This window comes from Equus przewalskii, chromosome 15, assembly GCF_037783145.1.
Source record: "Equus przewalskii isolate Varuska chromosome 15, EquPr2, whole genome shotgun sequence".
NCBI lineage: Eukaryota > Metazoa > Chordata > Mammalia > Perissodactyla > Equidae > Equus > Equus przewalskii.
In genome coordinates this window covers 31,052,758-31,075,220 of record NC_091845.1, presented here as the reverse complement: position 1 = coordinate 31,075,220, position 22,463 = coordinate 31,052,758, and the positions used below count along the sequence as shown (strand labels likewise).

The following is a 22,463-nucleotide window of genomic DNA, read 5'->3' as shown; positions in this document are numbered from 1 at the left end:
ATCGGCACGTGAGACTACGCGGTGACGTCAGCGTTGCCTAAGCAACCCGGGCACTCTCGGGGAGTTAGTGGACCGCCGACCTGTGACCGGAGCTTTCGTTAGATCGTCACCTGTACCTGCGAAAAAGCCCAAACTTAGCCTCGTTTAAGACATACCACAGACGCTGGACTCTTCTGAAAAACCTGTCACGTCGGCTTGGTCTCTCTTGCTTGTAAACATTGATAACTGGTAGGTTGCTGAAGAGTCATGGAATCTTGGAACCCTCAAGTGGCCTTTGGTTCGAAAGTTTCCAAACTTGGGTTCATTGAGTCAGTATTAGGGGCTGCTCCTCCCTTTCCTTGTTTCAGAAGCCCCAAGGACGTAGGAGTGTTTGCTCAAGATCACCGCGCACGTTAAAAAGCCAAGGTTTATTTGCTCAAATAACTACATGCGTTATTGAGCCAAGCGCTCTAAGTTTATTTGGTTACTTCATTTAGTTTCTATGTCAGAACCGCTCTTAGAAGGTAGGATTACTGTCAGTTTTTGGCCAAGGAACTGTGGCTCAGAGAGGTAAAATAGCTTGCCTAGGATCACATGGCCAATAAGTGATGGTGCTGGTTTGGAGCTCTTGTCCGATGCTGTACTCAAAGCTGACTTAGGTCAGTGGAATAGGATTATTAATAATCAGGTATCACTCATGGAGCCCCTATCACAGGCTAAGAGTTTCACAGGTTCATATCTCTGCGAGGTAAGGGTTAATCTTCTTTCAGCTGAGAATGTTGAGGTTCAGAGTTGATTAGGAATTTATTCAAGGATGCAGTGTTGACTTTTGGTTATAGCTGAGCCTGATGTTACTCTAATTCACCCAAAAGTCTTAAATAATTGTTGCTCCTACAATATGCCAAGCATCGTAGATCGTGTACAGAATGAGAAAATGAATGCAATCTGGCTCTTCTTGTCAGGGCTGAGAAGAGCAGATAAGAACAAACTTACTTGAATATACTAAATCTAATACTAGATGTGTACAAGATAGAGGTGGGGCTATCACGTAGCTGTAAGTTGCAGTACAATATCCAGAATCCAGACTTCCTGATTCTTATAGCTCAAACCAAGTTCAACAATAGTTTTTGGCAAGGCTCTGTGCTGCGAGCTTGGGAATTATGGTCTATAGACATGGTCTCTGACTTACAAGACTTGTTATCTAATGGGGGACATTTATCCATTCATTCATTTAACACATAATTCCTAGGAATGCAATATTTTCTAAACACTATGCCAAGAGCAAGGTGTACAGGGAAGTCCCCATCTTCAAGGAACTTGAATATTAATGGAATGAAACACAATAAAAAAGGGAACAAACAAATAATTACAACATGTAATGAATGCCATGAGTCCAGTGCTAGGGAATAACATTGAACGGGTATATTAGTTTCCTGTGGCTGTTGTAAAAAATTACCACATACTGGGTCGCTCAAAACAACAGAAGTGTATTCTCTCATAGTCCTGGAGGCCAGAACTCCAAAATCAGGGTGTCAGTGGCACTCCCTTTGGAGGCTTTAGAAGAGAATCTGCTCTTTTCCTCTTCCAGTTTCTGGTGGCTGTTGGCGTTCCTTGACTTGTGGCTGCATTTCTCCAATCTCTGCCTCCATGGTCACACTTCCTGTTCCTCTTCTGTGTGTCTTCTCTGTGTGTCTCTTACAAGGACAATGGTGATGGCATTTAGGGACCACTTGAATAATTCAAGGTTGTCTCCTTATTGCAAGATCCTTAACTTAGTCACATCTGCAAAGACCTTTTTCCCAAATAAGGAAACATCCACACATTCCAGGGAGTAGATGTAGATATCTTGGTAGGTGGTGGAATTTTTTTGACCTAGCACAAAAGAATGACTTGCACTGTAATACAGTTTTCGATAAATCCTATAAGAGAGGGGAAAATACAATGAGAGCACAGGAGGAATCTAGTGGACATCTGAAGGCTTTCAACAATCTACTTGGGTCTCTGAAAAGCATATTTTGACACCATAGCTGAAGAGAAACTCACAACTTTGTCCTGTTATTTTCTTTCTCCACCCCTTATCATTATCTGAATTTATTTGTTTAAATGTCTGTCATCTGTGTTCAGCAATTAGAAGGTAAATTCCATGAGTTCAAGGACTTTTCCTGTGTTCATGAGTATATCCCATCTCCTAGAGTAGTACCTGGCACAGAGTAGGTATTTTATAAACACATATCTGTTTATTGAATTAAAGGCACCTTGTCCTTTCAAACTCAATGTGTCCAAAACAAAACTTCTCCAAACCTGGGCCTTTTCCATCCTTCCCAATCTCACTAATACCTCAGTGCCTCCTGCTTCCTTGCTCCCTGTGGTGGGCAGCCTCTAAAATGGCCTCCAATGATGATCACCTTCTGGTCTGCATGCCCTTTGTGTAATCATCTCTGCTTGTGTGTGGACTGGACCTAGTGACTCACTTCTGGTGAATACAATGTGTTAAAAGTTCTGAGAGGTCATTTCCAAATTAGGTTACAAAAAGACTGTGATTTCCTTCTTGCTTGCCTTCTTTTACTCCCTCTCTCTGATTCCCCTCCCCAACTCTATCCTCACTCTGAAGGAAGCGAGTTACTATGTTGTGATTAGCCTCCTGGAGAGGTTCCCATGGCAAGGAACTCATGTCTCCCACCAACAGGTGAAGAGGACTTGAGGTCTGTCAACAGCCACATGGCTGGGCTTGGAAGTGAATCCTTCACTGGTCGAGCCTTGAGGTGACTGCATCCTTCATCAACACCTCAGTGGCAGCCTTATGACTGAGCCTGGGTCATAGGCACCCAGCTAAGTTGTACCCTGATTCCTGACCCACAGAAATTATGAGATACCAAGTTTTAGGGTAATTTTTTAAAACAGCAATAGGTAACTAATACACTCCTCATACCCAATCCATCAGCCAAACCTATTCATTTTATATAATACTTCTAAAATCCATCTACCTTCCCTCCACTGTAGCCTGTACTCTGATTTACCTATGATCTTCTCTTCCTGAACTACTATAATAGTCTCCTAATTCCCACAGTACATGGACCCCCTTTCAAATCCATCTCCACATTGTAGTCAGAGTCATCTTTATCAAACACAAATCCAGTCATATCAGTCCGCTGCTTCTAACCCTTTCATGACTATGGAGCCTGTCTTCCTCTCCAGCTTCATTGTGCATTATGCAGCCCCCTTCATTTCCGTAATATTGAGGTTTCTTTCAGTTCTTCATGTTCAACATGTTTGCTTCCACCATAGGGCCTTTGTGCTGTTCTCTTGCATAGATTACTTTTGCTCCCTTCTTTCTTGGTTAAGGCCTACTTATCCTATAAAAACAGAGTTTATATCAAGGATCCCCTTCTCAGGGGCACCTTCTTTGATCTCCCTGACTTGATCAGATTCCCCTATTTATAGATTTTCATAGTGTCTTAGTACTTAGCATTGTTGAAATAATTATTGAAATTTTATGTGTGTTTGCAATATTGGCCACCTCTGTTAGACTGTAGATTTCGAGAGAGTAAGGACCATGTCTGTTTTGTTTACTCTTAAATCCCTAGTGCCTAATATACTAGTTCAACCTTGTACCTGGTATAATAGAATAGTAATTGACTAATGAGTGAATGAAGGAGAGAGGAGGCGAAGGATGAATATATTTGGAAAAGACAGCCATAGGCTTTGGTGTTGAGAAAAGAAGAAGAAAGCAAGTGAAAATACATTAAGGTAAAAGGATAAATTAATAACCTCAATTTATTGATGGAAAAACTAGTTACAGAGTTGGAATGATTAATCACAGTATATAAGTAAGTCTCATTACATAGATGTTTTTGTTTTCATCACCCATTTATTCAATTTAAAGCTGGAAAGAACTAGTATCATTGACTTCAATCTGCTTATTTCCTTGAGAGAAAATAAATGTCCAAGGCCAAGTTGTCCAAGGATTGGGCCATCTCCTAACTCCTAACAAGTTCCGGGGATTTATAGTTGGACTTTCTTTAGCAGGCATGGTATAGGGTCTGTCCAGACAATGGGAAATTCTAAAGGCGGCCCAACTCAGATCAAAGTTGTTTTTTCTGTAGTGCAAACTACCCTTAACACTAACAGTCGTGGCTATAAAGCAAAATAAGAAGGTGCACTACTTTAACAGTGTGAGCTCAAAACCAGAGCTAGGAAGCGATCTGATTTTATAGTATCAAATGCTCTTGTTCGGTTTGGTTGAATGCAAGCTATGACCAACAAGTTGGATTTGCCATTGACTGCAAGAATGGCTACCAGAATTCAGCAACGCCCCTCTCCCCCCAACCCCTGCCAAAAAAAAGCCAGCGTGCCCAAACAACTTTGCTTGAACCAAGTTATTTATGTACCTTATAAAAGTAGTGAAATAGTTTCTCTAATTGCTACAATTTTTAAAGAAGTCAGTACATTTAGTAATTGCATTAAATTGCTTAACTTAATTTGACAACGTTAAGAATTAGTCACTTTGCAAGCTTTAAAGTGCTTGTCTTTGTTCTACAAAGAAAGTAATTTGGTGGTGTATTAATATTATTAAAGGATATTGGATGGTATTTAAAATGGAACAGACTAGAAATGGTTTTTAAAGGGTGGCAGAGTCTTTATATGACAATGTAGTCATTCAAGTTCTGTGATATGATTATCAATTTGACAAGAAATAGTATTCTTTTGAAATAAGAATGTACATGTTTACTACAATATAGTTGTAGTTTATATTTTGGTTGCAATTCATAATCGAAGTATTCAGCATAATGAGAAGAGAAAAAAGATATTGGTTTGATGATCAGATCACATGATTCTGATGATCAGAATTTGTTTTGGTACCTTGTAATCTAGAACTGTTTAATACTTGTAAGGTTTATTTTATTCTTTTTGCACATTATGGAATAATTTTATGAATGGCAATAATGCCAAGTTCATGGAATAATTTAAAAACTTTTAAGCAAGTTGAGAAAAATTAGTGATACCTGAGTCATCCATTTGACTTTCAAATTGAGAGTAGGGATGTCTTCTCTTTTTGAGAACATGTGGAATGAGGAAAGTTTTTGAGGGTTTTACTGTTTGTAGATTTTCTCCTCAAATTTTTTTTTCTCTCCCATCTGTGAGAGTTTATAGTGACTATTTTCTGCCTGTACCTTTAGATGACCAAATACTTCAAACTTTATTCATAAACTTGAAATTTCCAAAACTAGCTACTATTTGAACATTTTCTCATTAAAAAAACTGTTCTAGTAGTTGTACATTTAGGTATGAGTACTTCTCTAAATAAAACACTTTTATACAGCAAGCACTTAGGTTTAGAAAAATGAACATATTTGTAAGATATATCTTTGAAAAGATTAAATGAAGTTGATACTTAATACAAGTTTGTTTTTAAATAACATGAATGCTCTTATTTTGTCAGAAAAAGTTAAGTTAGATCCAAGTAGCAAGTTTTTCCTACCTAACTATCCCTAACCTACACCCAATCAGTGCTGATTCGTGATAAAGAGGCTATAGGAAACTGGATATCCACATGCAAAGGAATGATGTTGGAGTCGTACCTTATACTATATTAAAAAATTGACTCAAAATGGATCAAAGACCTAAACATAAAACTTAAAACTATAAACCTTTTAGAAGAAAACATAGGGCAAAAGCTCATGACATTGGATTTGACAATGATTTATTGGATATAGCAACTAAAAGAACAGGAAACAAAAGCAAAAAAAGACAAATTAGACTACATCAAAATTTAAAACTTCCATGTATCAAAGGACATGACCAACAGAGTGAAAAGGCAACCTATGGAATGGGAAAAAATATTTGTAAATTGTATATCTGATAATTTATGTATTCAGAATATACAAAGAACTTCTACAATTCAACAACAACAAAACAACCCGGTTAAAAAATAGGCAAAGAACTTGAGTAGACATTTCTCCAAAGAAGGTATACAAATGGCCAATAAGCATGCAAAAAATTGTTCAGCATCTCTAATCATTAGGGAAATAAATGCAAATCAAAATCTCAATGAACTAGCACATCACACCTGTTACAATGGCTACTATAATAAACATAGAAAATAACAAGTGTTGGTGAGGATGTGGAAAAATTGGAACACTTGGGCACTGTTGGTGGCAATGTAAAGTGGTGCAACAGCTATGGAAAACAGTATGACAGTTCCTCAAAAAATTAAAATAGATTACCATATGATGCAGCAATTCCACTTCTGGGTACACATCCAAAATAATTGAAAGCAAGTTCTTAGATATTTGTACATCCATATTCTTAGAAGCATTATTCACAATAGTCAAAAGGTGGAAGCAACCCAAGTGTCCAAGGATGGATGAATGGATAAACAAAACGTGTCATATATAAAGAATGGAATATTATTCACCCTTAAAAAGAAAGGAGATTCTGACACGTGCCACAACATGGATGAACGTTGAGGACATAATGCTAAGTGAAATAAGCGAATCACCAAGAAAAAATACTGTATGAGTTCACTTATATGAGGTATCTAGAGCAGCCAAAATCATAGAATGGGAAGGTAGAATGGTGGTTGCCAGGCAATGAGTGGATGAGTCGGGGAGAAATGGGATTTGTTGTTTAATGGGTACAGAGTTTCAGCTTTGTAAGATGAAAAAATTCTGGAGATTGATTGCACAAGAGTGTGAATATACTTAACAGTACTGAACTGTACACTTAAAAATGTTTAAGATGGCAAATTTTATGTTTTTTACCACAACTGAAAAAAATTTTATGGGGGAAGGAGAGCTAGTTAGGGAAAAAAATGTCTAAAAAAGGCTCCTTGGAAACAGTGTGCAAAACACTGGTGTGTGTGTGTGTGTCTGTGCATGTATGTATTTTAGCTGAATTATTTAAAGGTAAGTTGCAGCAGTATGACACTTTACCACTAAATCCATGTATAATAGCATGTACCTCCTAAGAACAGGATAATCTCCTACAGACCATTATATACCCTAACACTGCATGTATACCCTACCTCAATGTCATTATCACACTCAAGAAATTTAATGCTGAACAATAATATATTCTGATATACAGTCTATATTCAGATTCCTCTAGTTCTCGCTCTCTCTCTCTCTTTTTTTTTAACCATACAGGATCAATTAAGGATCATACTTCAAATTTAGTTGTAATGTCATTTTACTCTCCTTTAATCTAGAACAATTGAGGTCTTTCAAGATATTGACATTTTGGAGAGTTCAGGCCGGTTTTGAAGAATGTCCCTCAATATGGATTCGTCTAATTGTTTCCTCATGACTTAATTAAACATTTAGGGCCAAAAACACTGCATAAGTGAGGTAATGCATCTCTTTTGGAGATACATAATGTCAGTTTATCCCATTATTGTGATGTGGAGATTGATTCCTTGGCTAATTAAAATGGTGAATAGACTTTTCTATTAATATTTTTTATTTGCTTCTAATTAGAAAAGGCATACATGCTTAATTCATAAAACTTGAAAAATCTAAAGGAAAGTAAAATCATTATAATTTCACCATACGGAAATAAGCATTGTTAATGTTTTTATGTATATTCTGTAGCAATCTTCTGTTCTTGACTATCTAATCCAATGTTTTGCTATTGTAAATAACCTGGTAGTGAACATCATTGCCCCCTTCAAATCTTTGCCCTATTTTAAAAAAATTATTTCTGTAGGATTTCTAGCAAGTCAATTGTTTTATTAAAAGGTATTAACTTTTCAAAGACTGTTTCACATTTTCTGATATTATATTTTCTCTGAGATTTTATTTGGGTATATAGTACTCAAAAATTCCTCACCAAATGCAAACATTGTAATGTTTCAATAGAATAAGCAAATTAGTTTCAGAACCCAGTAGAGACGGGCTATCCCGGTTCCATGCACCTAGTATAAAAGGTCTTAACTGGGTTAACCTCATCTATGGTAAGGTTTTTCTGAAGTCAGATATCCACAGGTGATCCAATCAGCTGAGGATAGGGCAAAGAGGGGATGGTACAAGGTTATAGAGTGTAAACAGGGCTGTAAGAGAACAGATTTTCTAAAGGGATGATGTAGCAGGAAGAAAAATTTATTTCTAGTATATTTAGTTTAACACTTGGTTTAAAAAAAAACACTCTTCTCAACGTGTTTATTTTTATATTTGACATGGAACATCCATTAAAGTACCTTTCCCTCTGTGACTTCTACCTCAGTTCAGGTCAAAGTAATTTCCTGTGATTACATCTACTCCATCTTCCATAATGTAGTTAATCTTCCTAATATACAAATGTGATCTTGTCCCTCCACTACTTAATGCCATTCAGTGATTTCTTATTGCTGCTAAGACAAAGGCTTGACTCACAAGGCCCTGCTTGGTGGTTGATTGGATTTGAGAGATAAGGAAAAGGGAGGATTCAAGTATTATGTCATAGTTAATTACTCAGATAAATGGGTGCATGGTGAAGTCATTTATGAGGAAGAGCAGATTATGAGTTAAATCCAGATGGATTAAATTTGACATGCCTATGGTACATACAATAGGAGCTATTGAATAGGCATTTCAGTGTATGGTTCTAAAGCCCAGGATAGGTAAGAGATATAGAATTGAGTTATCAAAATATAGATGATAGTTAAAGATTTGGAGATACTGGAGGAGGAAAACTAGAGAGACTGTACAGAGTAAGAAGAAAAGAAGGTGTAGGGGAGGAAGACATTTCCTGTACCCACTGTGGGTTCTTCTGGCTGGAGAAGGAATTAAATTCACGTGAGACAGAATAACAGGAGAAAATTAAACAAAGCTTTATAGCATGTATACATGGGAGAGGCTCAGGCAAGCTGAGCAACTCACCAAAATGGCTGAAGCCACCACCTTAAATATCATATTCAGCTAAAGACAAAGGAGGATGTTGGGGGGAGTCAGTTACAGGAGGTTACCAGACAAGCACAGGAAACAGGAATAAGATTATTATGCAGATTTAAGTCCTTGCCTTCTGCATTGATGAGAGTTTCTAGAGATAAGGTCATCCCCCCTTCTTCCTGGTACAGAGAGGGAGACACCCTTACAGATGGAGATTTCCTTTACAATGTAAATGTCTCTTACAAAGGGTAAGTAAACTCTGCTTCTCAGAGTTCCTTTCCTGTCTGCAGTTTATTAAAAGTAACCATCCCCAAACAATCCTCATGCCAAAGACATATCTTGGGGTGGCCAATTCCAGGCCCCCACAAAGGCTTGGGCAGAAGTGGCATGTAAGAGTTGGATAAAGGGAGCAGCCAAAAAGGTAGGAGAAAGACCACATGTATTTGGTGACTCTTGTACCAATGGTGTAAAAGAGTCTTTCAAGAAAGAGGATAGGTAGGCAAATGTCTGTGCTTCTAAGATGTCAGACAAGATGAAGCTTGAAAAGTAACACAGAAGTCAGCAATGATCTCTGTCAGATTACTACTTTTGTCGAGGCATTCATGTAGAAGCCAGATTCCAGTACATTAAGGAGTGTTTAGCAAGGTAAGAAAGTGTGACAGCAAATGAAGGCAACACTCAAGAAACTTGATATTGAGAGAGAGTAAAGAAACTTTAATAGCTAGAATGTTAGGCAGTTTACAGAGACTTTTTAATTATTATTTGTTCCTAATGGGAGAGACTTGGATTTTGAAGATACAGGCAAGAGAAAGAATACTCATTCTGAGATCCCTGAAAAGGAAGTGAATGAGACTTAAAGTACAGACAGAAGGATTATACTTAGACAGGAGGAGAAGTATATGATCCATTTTAATGAAAGACAATGTGTAATTCATAGATAAGCTAGCATGTGGACTCATTACATTTTCCTGTGGGATTATTTGAAATTTAATTTGATATTCTTGAATAAAATTTTTGTATGCAGGCTCTTTTGAAGGGTACAATCATAATATACTTTTTTTCCAAAAATAAGAACAAAAACAAGATAAAATCTTTTGTATCAGAGCCTTAAATTAATGTGATTTGCTTGATTATTAATGACTCATTATATAGGCTCCTAATGGCTTTTTTTGTTAAAGTATTAGGTATAGAAATGTATGTGCTGACCTTTAAAGGCACATTCCTCTGTCATCGTTTTGTAAAACTATGGGGAAATTTACAATTGAAGGTAAAAATAAAAAGCTTAGTGCAAGAACTTTTGAAGGGTCAAAATTATGCAAGAGGTTAATCTGAAAATCAAAAGGACAGACGATAAAATTTGTTATTATAAATTCTCTCAGGAAACTTATCTTTTTCATACTTTGTCAAAAAACCTTAAATACAGTTTAAAAATAGTCTATTTTACTGTTTTATAAAACAGATTATGATATACTTTTAAAAGTAATTCAATCATTGTTAGCATTGGGAAGGAAATTGCATCAGTACCTTTTTATGAAGATGGTTTTACTAAGGAATTAGATCATAATGTTAAAAAACAAACATAAAACAGATCACGGCATCCAAAGTTTTGGACCTTGATGCTGTTTGAATGGATTTGGTGATCACATTATTATTTTGATATTATATTAGTGTTTTGTATAATAGAAATTTTACTTTATTTGAGTAAGTTTTCCAAATCAGAAGTTATTAACTTGTATGTTTGTTCTACCAGCACTCTTTGTGTTTAAAGTGATTGAGTACTAAACTGAAGCTGGCTCAAACAATAAATGGTTGATTATTTATTAGTTCATACAACTTAGCAACCCAGAGTAGATCCAGTTGTATCCAGACCTCGAAAAGCATTGCCAAGATTTCTTTCTTCATACTCCTTCCTCTACTCAGTTCCTAGCTAGGCTGGCTCTCTTTGGGCTCACAAAATGGCTGCAGCATTCTCAATCTCATATCTTTATATCACCAAGTAGAGCATTTTGAGCCAAAGTTCTGAAGTTCACCTTTGTTTGCCTCAACTGAGGTCATATGCCTATTTCTGCACCAATCACTATGGTCAGATAAATGTGCATCGTAATTGGCTTAAGGCTGGATTGTGTCTATTTTTAAACCAGTCATTGAAACCAAGGAGATGAGATATGTTGATTGACTGGGAATGGGGAGGGATTGTTTCCCAAAGGAAACTCTGGGTCCTCTTACAAGGAAAGAGGAGAATGAATGTTGGGCAGCCAAAAGCAGATGTCCACTATAGCATCATCATGCAAATGATTTTTTAGAAACCAATTTTTTTTTATTCTAACTATGATAAATTTAATATGAAAGAAAGGTTCTCTAACATTCTTTAAATGGTTCAATGTGCATATGTTTAATCCAGATGTCATAGGGGTCACCACCCATTTGATGATTATTTCAGGTTTCACACTACTCTTGGATTCTCTCAGACCCCAGCTGCATAGGCACAGGAAGTCCAAAATGTTATTGGATGCCCAGGTATTTCCTAGGATCTTTAAGGAGATACTAGGTATCTAGGAGTCACTTTGGAAGTGATTACTTGGCTGCATTTTTCCTCAGACCCAACATTTTAATGAAAGATTCTGTTTGGTTGCCACTATTGTTACTATTGTCAATGAATATCTGCCATATTTGAAGTTGTTGAAATTAGAATGTAACTACTTTAGCTAATGTTGTCACCAATAAAAAAGTGACATCTGGGAGCTGGCCTACCCCTCACAATTAGGCCTTGGCAGGTGGTGGTGGTTGTTGTTTCACATGGAAAATTTCACAGAATATCAACATCAGACAAGGCTACTCTGTGACTGCGTAGATCAAGGCAAAAACAAAACCACTCCATAGTATGTCTGAATACAGGCAAAAACATGAACAATGTCTAAACCACAAAAGTGACCAAACATTTTCCTATCCTGGCTAATATGAATGACTGCTCTTTCTTTACCAATTATAGCTAAGCTTTACTTCATTCCTCCTGTCATATAGATAAGATTTATTAATATTCCCAATTGCTAAATTACCCCTGCTTCCTGACAGGATTCAATCCAGAGCAAAGCTGTACTTCCCTATACTCTCTCCAAAATCAGCTAACATAAGCCCAAATCCTATAATGAGCTCTAAAATCCTCTTACTGAGGTACCCATGGTTCCTCAGTGGTGTGTTTTTTCCCTTGTGGCAACAAGCAATGAACCCAACTTCTTCAACTACTGGTATGTTCTTGATGTTCTTTGGCTGGTGGACATTAACATCAATAAATCTACAATTCTGTGTTTTCATTCTTAGGAAGCAAATAGAATGCTTATTGTAAATTCCACTCCATTGCCAGAATTGGAGGTAGGGAGTCTTCTAGAAAGTTACTTGAGTCCCAGTGTTCATTGGTTACCAATAAAGCTTTTTCACTCAAATGCTAAAGTGAGTCAAGCCTTAACTTTGAAGCAAAGGCCCCAAGTAGAACTATTTCATTAGAGTCACCCACATTCTCTTCTCATGAGTACCACTTAAACTGCCTGCCACCATCACTGTTGATGCTGATTTTTCGGTATAGGTCTTTATTTATTCACCCAGGCAAAGATGTCTTTTCAAGGTAAGAAAAGGTGTTGGGGGTCAAGAGAGCCCCACAGTGAAATTGACGGAACTCCAAAGTACTGTAATTTCAGAAATGCATACACATACACATTCTCACAGACTTATTCCACTAAGGTGATTGTGTTGGGACAAGTTTGGCTGTTTGCCATACCCATAACCAATATTCTCCAATCATTTCAGGTGCTTTAACTGGTCTAACTCATTGTATATTCTTTCCTTATGGTGAATTCTTTTCTGGCAAATCCCCTCCTAAAATCTGACTTCCGTTATGGCCCCCAATTCTCTGTCAGTTAGGTATATCTCAACCTCAATTGTGGATGGAGTTTAATTATTTTTCTCCTGGAAGGCTCTTGGCCCCAGGGCAAAGGATGCAAATAGATACAATATAAAGGAATTTACTGTACTCCTATACTCCAAAACATCTAGTCCTAATCCAAATTGACATACCAAGAGGGAAGTTGTCTAACTCCACTGACCAAAAGCATCTGGGCTCCAATGGGTATATAGTTAGTTAATAATATAAAGAGAAAAGTTTGTTTGTCTCATAAAAGGTCCAATCTGAGGAATCTGAAGAATTTCCACCTGCCCTATATTGACATAGGATAAGGACCTGCCATGACCACCAGGATGGAAGCATGAGTGGAATTTAGAATGAGCTATTTATTCTTCTTGAGTTACTCTTCTAAAATGGAGCTGTGACCATGGAGAGAGTTCAGAGGGATAGAAAAGACCACAAAAAAGACAAAAGAAGAGGGTGAAAGGCAGTAGAAGGGACTCCAGGATACTCATCTTGCATGGTCTTCTGATATGTAACATCTCTGTGTGTTTGTGATAAGTTAATAGAAAGGATGCTTTTTTCTGTTTGTAGACTTCCATGTATGTGCTTATAGTGCATGCATAATACATATGTACGCATATAAACATAATCATAGTCTTTAAATATACCTTAATTGATTGAAAAGGCCTTGAAAAATGGAGAAAACCTCAAAGCAAACACACAAGATAAAGGGTTCTTCACTGATAATTTGGTTAAGATGACCTTTCTTGAAAAGACTATGTTTACGAACTTTTTGAAGGCACTTAAAAAACGGTCTTAGGTATATTTAAAGTGTATACTAGCCATGTTTATTACACAACAACACTTTATAGTTGTATAAATTTGCTACTCTTCTCTGATTTAAAATTTGTTTTCATCAATCAAAGTTAACCAGAAATTTAGGGTCTGTTTATATTTTATTACTATGACCCATTTTTCCTAAAAAATCCCTAATATAATCCCCAGGGGAAACAGGTTACTTTAACGTATTGACCATACAACCCAGGGCCTTTTTCCCCCTAGTTCTCACACTGTTTGAATCGCCTGCAGTTTTAAAAACTGTTACTGCTCACCTCCACCTTGAACTCCTCTGCTGGCTTTTCCTGCTCTCAGTCTCTCATTAGAAGTACTTCTCAAGGAAGAGTTCTTTATGCATTCAAAAGTGGATATTTGAGAACTGCTAGGTGCCAAGCAATGTGTTAGCTGTGAGATATAATAGTCAATAGCTCAGTTTATCTTCTGCTTCTCTATAATTAAAAGAACTAAAATTAACTGAGAATTTAATGTGTGTGTCAGGGCCTATTCTAAGTGCCTCATGTGTATTCTTTCTCGTAATCCTCACAACAATCCTAAGAGCTAGGTGTTAATTTAATCCCTATTTTACAGACATGCAGACTGGGGTGGAGAGAAGATAAACAACTTGCTCAGTCATACGGTAAAAGGTAAACCCATGATAAGGTGCCTATACTATTCTGCAAAGGCCATTAAAGAGGTATAAGTTGGGCTTTCTTGGAGGAGGTGACATCTTGTGTAGAATGGATGAAATTTGTAAATGTGGATGTGAGCATAGGGATGACAGTGCAGAGTGAAAGATGTACCATTTACACTTAATATGCTGAGTGTTGAAACATTTACTCAAAACAAAATCATATGTCTTTTTGGCTGCTGCTGTCATCCACTAGCTTTATTTTATATATCTAAAATTACAAAGCAAGATTATTTTAAAAATATTTTATAATTTAGATCCTAAGAAGTTCAAGTGAGTGATGCTATGCTGTATTTGCTGGGGGACATGGTTGGAAATGCACAGGCATCGGTACTGTCCACTGTTGTCATTGGTCTCTTCCCAGTCCTGCTCTTTCTCTGTTGGCCTGACAGGTTGCTAAAGATAATCTTTCAAATGAATAATCATGTATAATGCACTCAGCTAAATTAAAATTAATTTTAGCTATATTTAGGTAGTTAAATGGTTCTATTAAAAATAGGGCTCATTTCTATAGAACAAAAATTTAATTTCTGTGTAATATTGCTTAGGGAATCTGCCACTCTCCTGATATGGGATTCGAATAAAGTTATTTAATACTTATTGAATTGTTTTAGCTTTTTGGTTTTCTCTCCCCACTTCCTTGCCCCATTTGTTTATCTCCTTGGTTGGCTTGTTTGGGTTTATTCCATTTGTTATATTTTTTCACAATTATATTCCTTCTAATTCCATTAGGCTAAAATGTAAACACTAAATAGAAAATAAATCTGCAGAGAGATTTTTTTAGCTTTGTTTTCTGTTTATGTACTTGTTTAGGGAACTGTTTGTTAGTTTGCCAGAAAGTAATCCTGTTTATAAGCAGTAGGACTAGTGTTGGAATTATGATTTAAAAAAAATTATAACATATAATCTTAGGTAAACTTGTCAATATAGAAGAACATCTAGGTATTGTCATAAATAATGTTAATCCAAGAAAATATGAAATATACACATTATAATTTTCATTTCAGGTTGGAATATACCAATAAATATGCTGTTGCTGCTTTAACAAGCCACTTCCTTTTGTTGCCATATTCAACCAAAATGTAGATTGCTATAGGTAACCTATTTCCTCTTTTTGTTTCAAGTAGTTGAACTTAGTTGCAACATGCTGAGATCTGAATGGCTTTAATTTAGAAGATTCTTTGGTGTATAAAAAATAGTTAGTGTATGATATTAAAAACTATTCCTATATAAGAAACTCCATGGGTGCATTTTTACTTTTTATCTATAACAAATTATTTTAATTTGGGAAAACATGCAAATATGTATAGTATACAGGGCTTGTACATTATTATGTAAATTTTAAATGATTGGGTATATTGGAAACTGCAAGTTCTCTAGTTGAATATTGGGATAATAGCATCATTTATTCAGATGTTAGAACTTTACAGATCTTTAAGTGGGAAAGGTGATACTAGTTTATGTAGATTTAGATTGGTAGATAAGAATTATGCCAGGCCTTGACTAAAAAGAAGTCTTTTTCTAATTTTTTAGACTTTGAAAGTAAGTCTAATTAAGGAAACAGTGGTTTTTTTGGTATGTTATGACCTCATTACATGTATTTAAAGAATCAAAAGGTCAGAAATAATTGTAAAATAGTCATTGTTTTAGTTAGTGGAGGCTATTTATGGTGCTGTAACAAAAAAATTCCAAAATCTCAGAATCTTAAAACAGCCAAAGTTTATTTTCTGATCTTGTAACATTTCTTACATTGGTTAGCTGCAGCTCAGTTTGACGTTGTCCGCCTTCTGGAGCCCATGCTAAGCGAGCAGCCCCTACCTGGAGCATTGCCAGTTTTATGATAAAGGAAAATGAAGAATATAGTAGAACCATGCAATGGCTGTTAAAGCTTCTACTTCTACTATGTGGCTTCTCACATTTTATTGGCCAAAGGAAGTCATATGGCAAAGCCTGATGTCAGTGGACAGGGATATATAATCACCCCTCAGGGAGAAGCACCAAGTGTTCTTAACCCTAATACAATATAATCTACCATAATTCACCCTCTTGATCACAAATATTCCTTTCCCCCACATGCAAAATATACTCATTCCATAGCCAAGAGAGAGAACTCAGTAGTCCCATCCAATCACAGTATCAGGCTCAAAGTGTGACGTATTTTGATAGTTTCTCTATAAAGCATGAATGTGGTTCCTCTTAATCCAGAGACTTACAGACCAAAAAAGGTAAATTATCTACTTACCGAAACATCCAATATACAAAGATGGAACAGGGATGGGTAACTGCAATAAACTGCAGTAAGTACTCCCATTCCTGAAAGGGGAATAATGGGAGACATAGCAGTCAATAGCTATGTCATTATATTCTGAAGTCCTGCACACTTCACAAGGGCCTCTTGCCCTGGGATGAGGAATATCCCTTGATTAGTCACTATTTCTGCTTTGTGGGAGGAGCTCCTCAGTACATTTTTTTCCATGGCTTTTTGACCACCTTCTTTTTCATGATTCTTCCTGGACACATCTGAAAAGGGCACTGGAGAATATACCTTCCCTGGGGGCTGTCCACCTTCCTCAGCCTGCTACTAAGTCAACTAACTCAGGGGCCTGCCCTATTTCTGGACTTCCTCTTATATGTGATAATAAATTTCATTTTTTTAATTTATTTTTTTATTGAAGTTATGATAGTTTACAACCTTGTGAAATTTCACTTGTACACTATTATTTGCCAGTTATATTATAAATTCACCACTTCACCTTTTGTGCCCACCCTCCAAACCCCTCCCCCCTGGTAACTACTAATTTGTTCTCTTTGTCCATGTGTTTGTTTATCTTCCACGTATGGGTGGAATCATACAGAGTTTGTCTTTCTCTATCTGGCTTATTTCACATAACATAGTACCCTCAAGGTCCATCCATGTTGTTGTGAATGGGACGATTTTATCTTTTTTATGGCTGAGTAGTATTCCATCATATTAATATACCACATCTTCTTTATCTAGTCATCAGTCGATGGGCACTTAGGTTGCTTCTGCATTTGGCTATTGTGAATAATGTGGCAATGAACATAGGGGTGCATGGGTCTCTTTGAATTGCTGATTTCAAGTTCTTTGTGTAGATACCCAGTAGTGGGATGGCTGGGTCATATGGTACTTCTATTTTTAATTTTTTGAGAAATCTCCATACTGTTTTAGATAGGGGTTGCATCAGTTTGCATTCCCTATAGCAGTGTATGAGGGTTCTTTTTTCTCCACAACCTCTCCAACATTTGTTATTTTTTGTCTTGGTTATTTTAGCCATTCTAATGGGTGTAAGGTGATATCTTAGTGTAGTTTTGATTTGCATTTCCCTGATGATAAGTGATGATGAGCATCTTCTCACGTGCCTTTTGGCCATCCATATATCTTCTTTGGAGAAATGTCTGTTCATATCCCCTGCCTATTTTTTGATCAGGTGGTTTGATTTTTTGTTGTTGAGTTGTGTGTGTCCTTTATATATTATTGAGATTAACCCTTTGTTGGATATATGATTTTCAAATTTTTTTTCCCAGTTGGTAGGTTGTGTTTTTGTTTCAATCTTATTTTCCCTTGCCTTGTAGAAGCTCTTTAGTCTGATGAAGTCCCATTTGTTTATTCTTTCTATTGTTTTCCTTGTCTGAGAAGACTTGGTGTCCAAAAAGATCCTTTTATGACTGATCTTGAAGAGTGTACTGTGTATATTTTCTTCTAGATGTCTTATGGTTTCAGGTCTTACCTTTAAATCTTTGATCCATTTTGAGTTTATTTTTGTGAATGACATAAAAGAATGGTCTATTTTCATTCTTGTACATGTGGCTGTCTAGTTTTCCCAATACCATCTGTTGAAGAGACTTTCCTTTCTCCATTGTATGTCCTCAGCTCCTTTGTCAAAGATTAGCTGTCCATAGATGTATGGTTTTTTTTTTTTTTTTTTTTTTTTAAAGATTTTATTTTTTCCTTTTTCTCCCCAAAGCCCCCCAGTACATAGTTGTGTATTCTTCGTTGTGGGTTCCTCTAGTTGTGGCATGTGGGACGCTGCCTCAGCGTGGTCTGACGAGCAGTGCCATGTCCGCACCCAGGATTCGAACCGACGAAACACTGGGCCGCCTGCAGTGGAGCGCGCTAACTTAACCACTCGGCCACGGGGCCAGCCCCCATAGATATATGGTTTTATTTCTGGGCTTTCTCTTCTGTTCCATTGATCCGTGTGCCTTTTTTTGTACAAGTACCATGCTGTTTTGACTATGAGAGCTTTGTAGAATATTTTGAAGTCAGGGATTGTGATGCTTCCAGCTTTGTTCTTTTTTCTCAGGATTGCTTTAGCAATTTGGGGTCTTTTGTTGCCCCATATGAATTTTGGGATTCTTTGTTCTATTTCTGTGAAGAATGTCATTGGGATTCTGATTGGGATTTCATTGAATCTGTAGATTGCTTTAGGTAGTATGGACATTTTAACTATGTTTATTCTTCTAATCCATGTGCATGGAATATCTTTCCATCTCTTTATGTCGTCATCAATTTCTTTCAGGAATGTCTTGTAGTTTTCATTGTATAGGTCTTTCACTTCCTTGGTTAAATTTCTTCCAAGATATTTTATTCTTTTTGTTGTGATTGCGAATGGGATAGTGTTCTTGAGTTCTCTTTCTGTCAGTTCATTGTTAGAGGGTAGAAATGCTACTGATTTATGTAAGTTGATTTTGTACCTTGCAACTTTTGCTGTAATTGTTGATTACTTCTAGTAGCTTTCTGATGGATTTTTAGGGTTTTCTATATAAAAAATCATGTCGTCTGCAGACAGTGAGAGTCTCACTTCTTCATTGCCTATTTGGATTCCTTTTATTTCTTTTTCTTGCCTAATTGCCCTGGCCAAAACCTCCAGTACTATGTTGAATAAGAGTGGTGAGAGTGGGCACCCTTGTCTTGTTCTTGTTCTCAGAGAGGTGGCTTTCAGTTTTTCCCCATTGAGTAGGATGTTGGCTGTGATATGGCCTTTATTATGTTGAGGTACTCATTTTATTGAGAGTTTTTATTTTAAATGGATGTTGGATCTTGTTGAATGCTTTCTCTGCATCTATTGAGATGATCATGTGGTTTTTGTTCCTCATTTTGTTAATGTGGTGTATCACATAGATTGTCTTGCAGATGTTGAACCATCCCTGTGTCCCTGGTATAAATCCCACTTGATCATGGTATACGATCTTTTAATGTATTGCTATATTTGGTTTGCCAATATTTTGTTGAGGATTTTTGCATCTATGTTTGTCAGTGATATTGGCCTGTAATTTCCTTCGTGTTGTCCTTATCTGGTTTTGGGATCAGGGTGATGTTGGTCTTGTAGAATGTGTTAGGAAGTGTTCCATCTTCCTCAATTTTCTGGAATAGTTTGAGAAGGATAGATATTAAATCTTCTTTGAATGTTTGGTAGAATTCTCCAGAGAAGCTGTCTGGTCCTGGACTTTTATTTGTTGGGAGGTTTTTGATTACTGTTTCAATCTCTTTACTTGTGATTGGTCTATTCAGATTCTCTATTTCTTTTTGATTTAGTTTTGGGAGGTTGTAAGAGTCTAAGAATTTATCCATTTCTTCTAGGTTGTCCAATTTGTTGGCATATAGTTTTTCATAGTATTCTCCTATGATCTTTTGTATTTCTGTGGTATCCGTTGTAATTTCTCCTCTTTCATTTCTGCTTTTATTTATTTGAATCTTCTCTCTTTTTTTCTTAGTAGCCTGTCTAAGCGTTTGTCAATTTTGTTTATTTTCTCAAAGAAACAGCTCTTTGTTCATTGAGCTTTTCTGCTGTCTTTTTGGTTTTGATTTCATTTATTTCTGTTCTAATTTTTATTGTTTCTCTCATTCTACTGACTTTGGGCTTTGTTTCTTCTTCTTCTCCTAATTCTGTTAGGTGTAATTTGAGATTGCTTGTTTGAGATTTTTTTTTGTTTGTTTATTGAGGTGAGCCTGTATTGCAATGAATTTCCTTCTTAGGACTGCTTTCACTGCATCCCAAATGAGTTGGCATGGTGTGTTTTCATTTTCATTTGTCTCTTGATAATGTTTGCTTTCTCCTTGATTTCTCCAATGATCCATTGGTCGTTCAGTAACATGTTATTTAATCTCCCCATCTTTGTCCCTTTCCCAGCTTTATTATTGTAATTGATTTCTAGTTTCATAGCATTACAGTCAGAAAGGATGCTTGATATTATGTCAATCCTCTTAAATTTATTGAAGCTTGCTTTGTTTCCAATAAATTTCATTTTTATTTAAGCAAATGTGATTGAGATTTCTTTACATGCAACAGAAAACATTCTAATTTATAAAAATCTAGTATCAAATTCTTCTGTAATATGAATAGAACTCTGACAAAGAAATTTCTTCAGGCTGGTCTGCAACTGCATCAAACTGATTATTAAGATAGTCTAAAATGGAAATAGCCTCCAAAATTCTTTTCAAGTGTTACTCTAATGTGAAAGATTATTTAAAGACATTTAATTATCAGAAAAAATTGTGATATAGTATTACCATCATAGCATTCTAACTTGATGTTTTCTTAAGACTCATGATATTGATTGTGATGGTATGAAGATCATTCAATAGGGAAAGAATAATCTTTTGAACAAATGATGCTGGGACTACTGGATATCCACATGCAAAAGAATGAAGTTACACCCCTATCTCACACCATATTCAGAAATTAACTCACAATGGATCAAAGACCTAAATGAAATAGGTAAAGCTACCAAATTTTTAGAAGAAATCACACGTGTAAATCATCATGACCCTGGATTAAGCAATGATTGGTTAGATGTATAACCAAAAGCACAAGCCACAAAAGAAAAATAATAGATAATTAGAACATCAAAGTGGAAAATTTTTGTGCTTCAAATAACATAATCAAGAGAACAAAAAAACAATCAAAAGAATGGGACAAAATATTTGCAAATCATTTATCTGATAAGGAACGTGTATCTAGAATATATAAAATATTATTACAAATCAATATAAAAAGACAACCCAATTTGAAAGCGAGCAAAGGATCTGAATAGACATTTCTTCAAATAAGATATATTAATGGTCAATACACACGTGAAAAGATGTTCAACATCATTAGCCACCAGAGAAAAATCAAACCCATAGTGATATACCACTTCACACCCACTAAGATGGCTATAATAAAAAAAGACAAATGTTTGTGAGGATATGGAGAAATTCGAACCCTCATACATAGCTGGTGGGAAGATAAAATGGTGCAGCTACTTTGAAAAACAGTTTGTAGTTCCTCTAGAGATTAGATGTAGAGCTACCATATGACCCAGCAATTCCATTCCTAAATTTATACCCAAGAGATATGAAAACCTATGTCCACACAAAAACTTGTACATGAATGTTCATAGCAGTATTATTAATAGTAACCAAAAAGTGGATTCAAACCAAATATCCAACAATTATTTAAGGGATGAACATGATATATCCATATAATGGAATATTATTCAGCCATAGAAAGGAATGAAGTATTGATACGTGCTACAGCATGGATGAACTTTGAAAACAAAATGCTAAGTGAAAGAAGCCAAACACAAAAGGCCACATATTGTGTGATTCCATTTATGTGAAATGCCTAAGGTAGACAAATCTATAAAGACAAAAATTAGATTAGTGGTTGCCAGGGTCTGAGGAATGACTGCTAATGGGCATAGGATTTCTTTTGGGGATGATGAAAATATTCTGGAATTAGATAGTTGTCATGGGTGCACAACTCTGTAAATATACTAAAACCCACTGGATTATAAATTTTAAAAGGATGGATTTTTGTGGTATATGAATTACATAGCTATAAAACAAAAAAAGGCAGAGCTATGTGTGCAAGCTGAAAAAAATTCAATTGTATTTCTATACAATGACAAATCAGAAAATAAAAAATATTTTTCTACTCAAAATATCATCAAAAAGAATAAAATACTTTCAGAATAAGTTTAACAAAAGTGCAAGACACTGAAAATTTAAAAAATTTTGTTGAGAGCAATTAAAGAAGATTTAAGTAAATGTAGAGGCATTCCATGTTTGTGGACTGGAAGATTCAATATTGTTAAGATGGAAATTCTTCATTAATTGAGCTATAGATTCAATGCAATCCCTATCAAAGTTTGGGTGGGTTTTTTTTTTTTGCATAAATTGACAAGCAGATCC

The 22,463-nt window shown here is 36.0% G+C and overlaps 1 long non-coding RNA gene across 1 annotated transcript; it reads left to right on the top strand.

Annotated features, from left to right (window-relative positions):
- The first annotated feature begins 37 nt into the window (after nucleotides 1-37).
- On the top strand, nucleotides 38-15,505 carry LOC139076147 (uncharacterized). The gene is made up of 3 exons (XR_011527440.1): nucleotides 38-228; nucleotides 14,167-14,222; nucleotides 15,274-15,505. It is a non-coding gene; the product is annotated as an uncharacterized lncRNA (long non-coding RNA).
- Nucleotides 15,506-22,463: the final 6,958 nt, after the last annotated feature.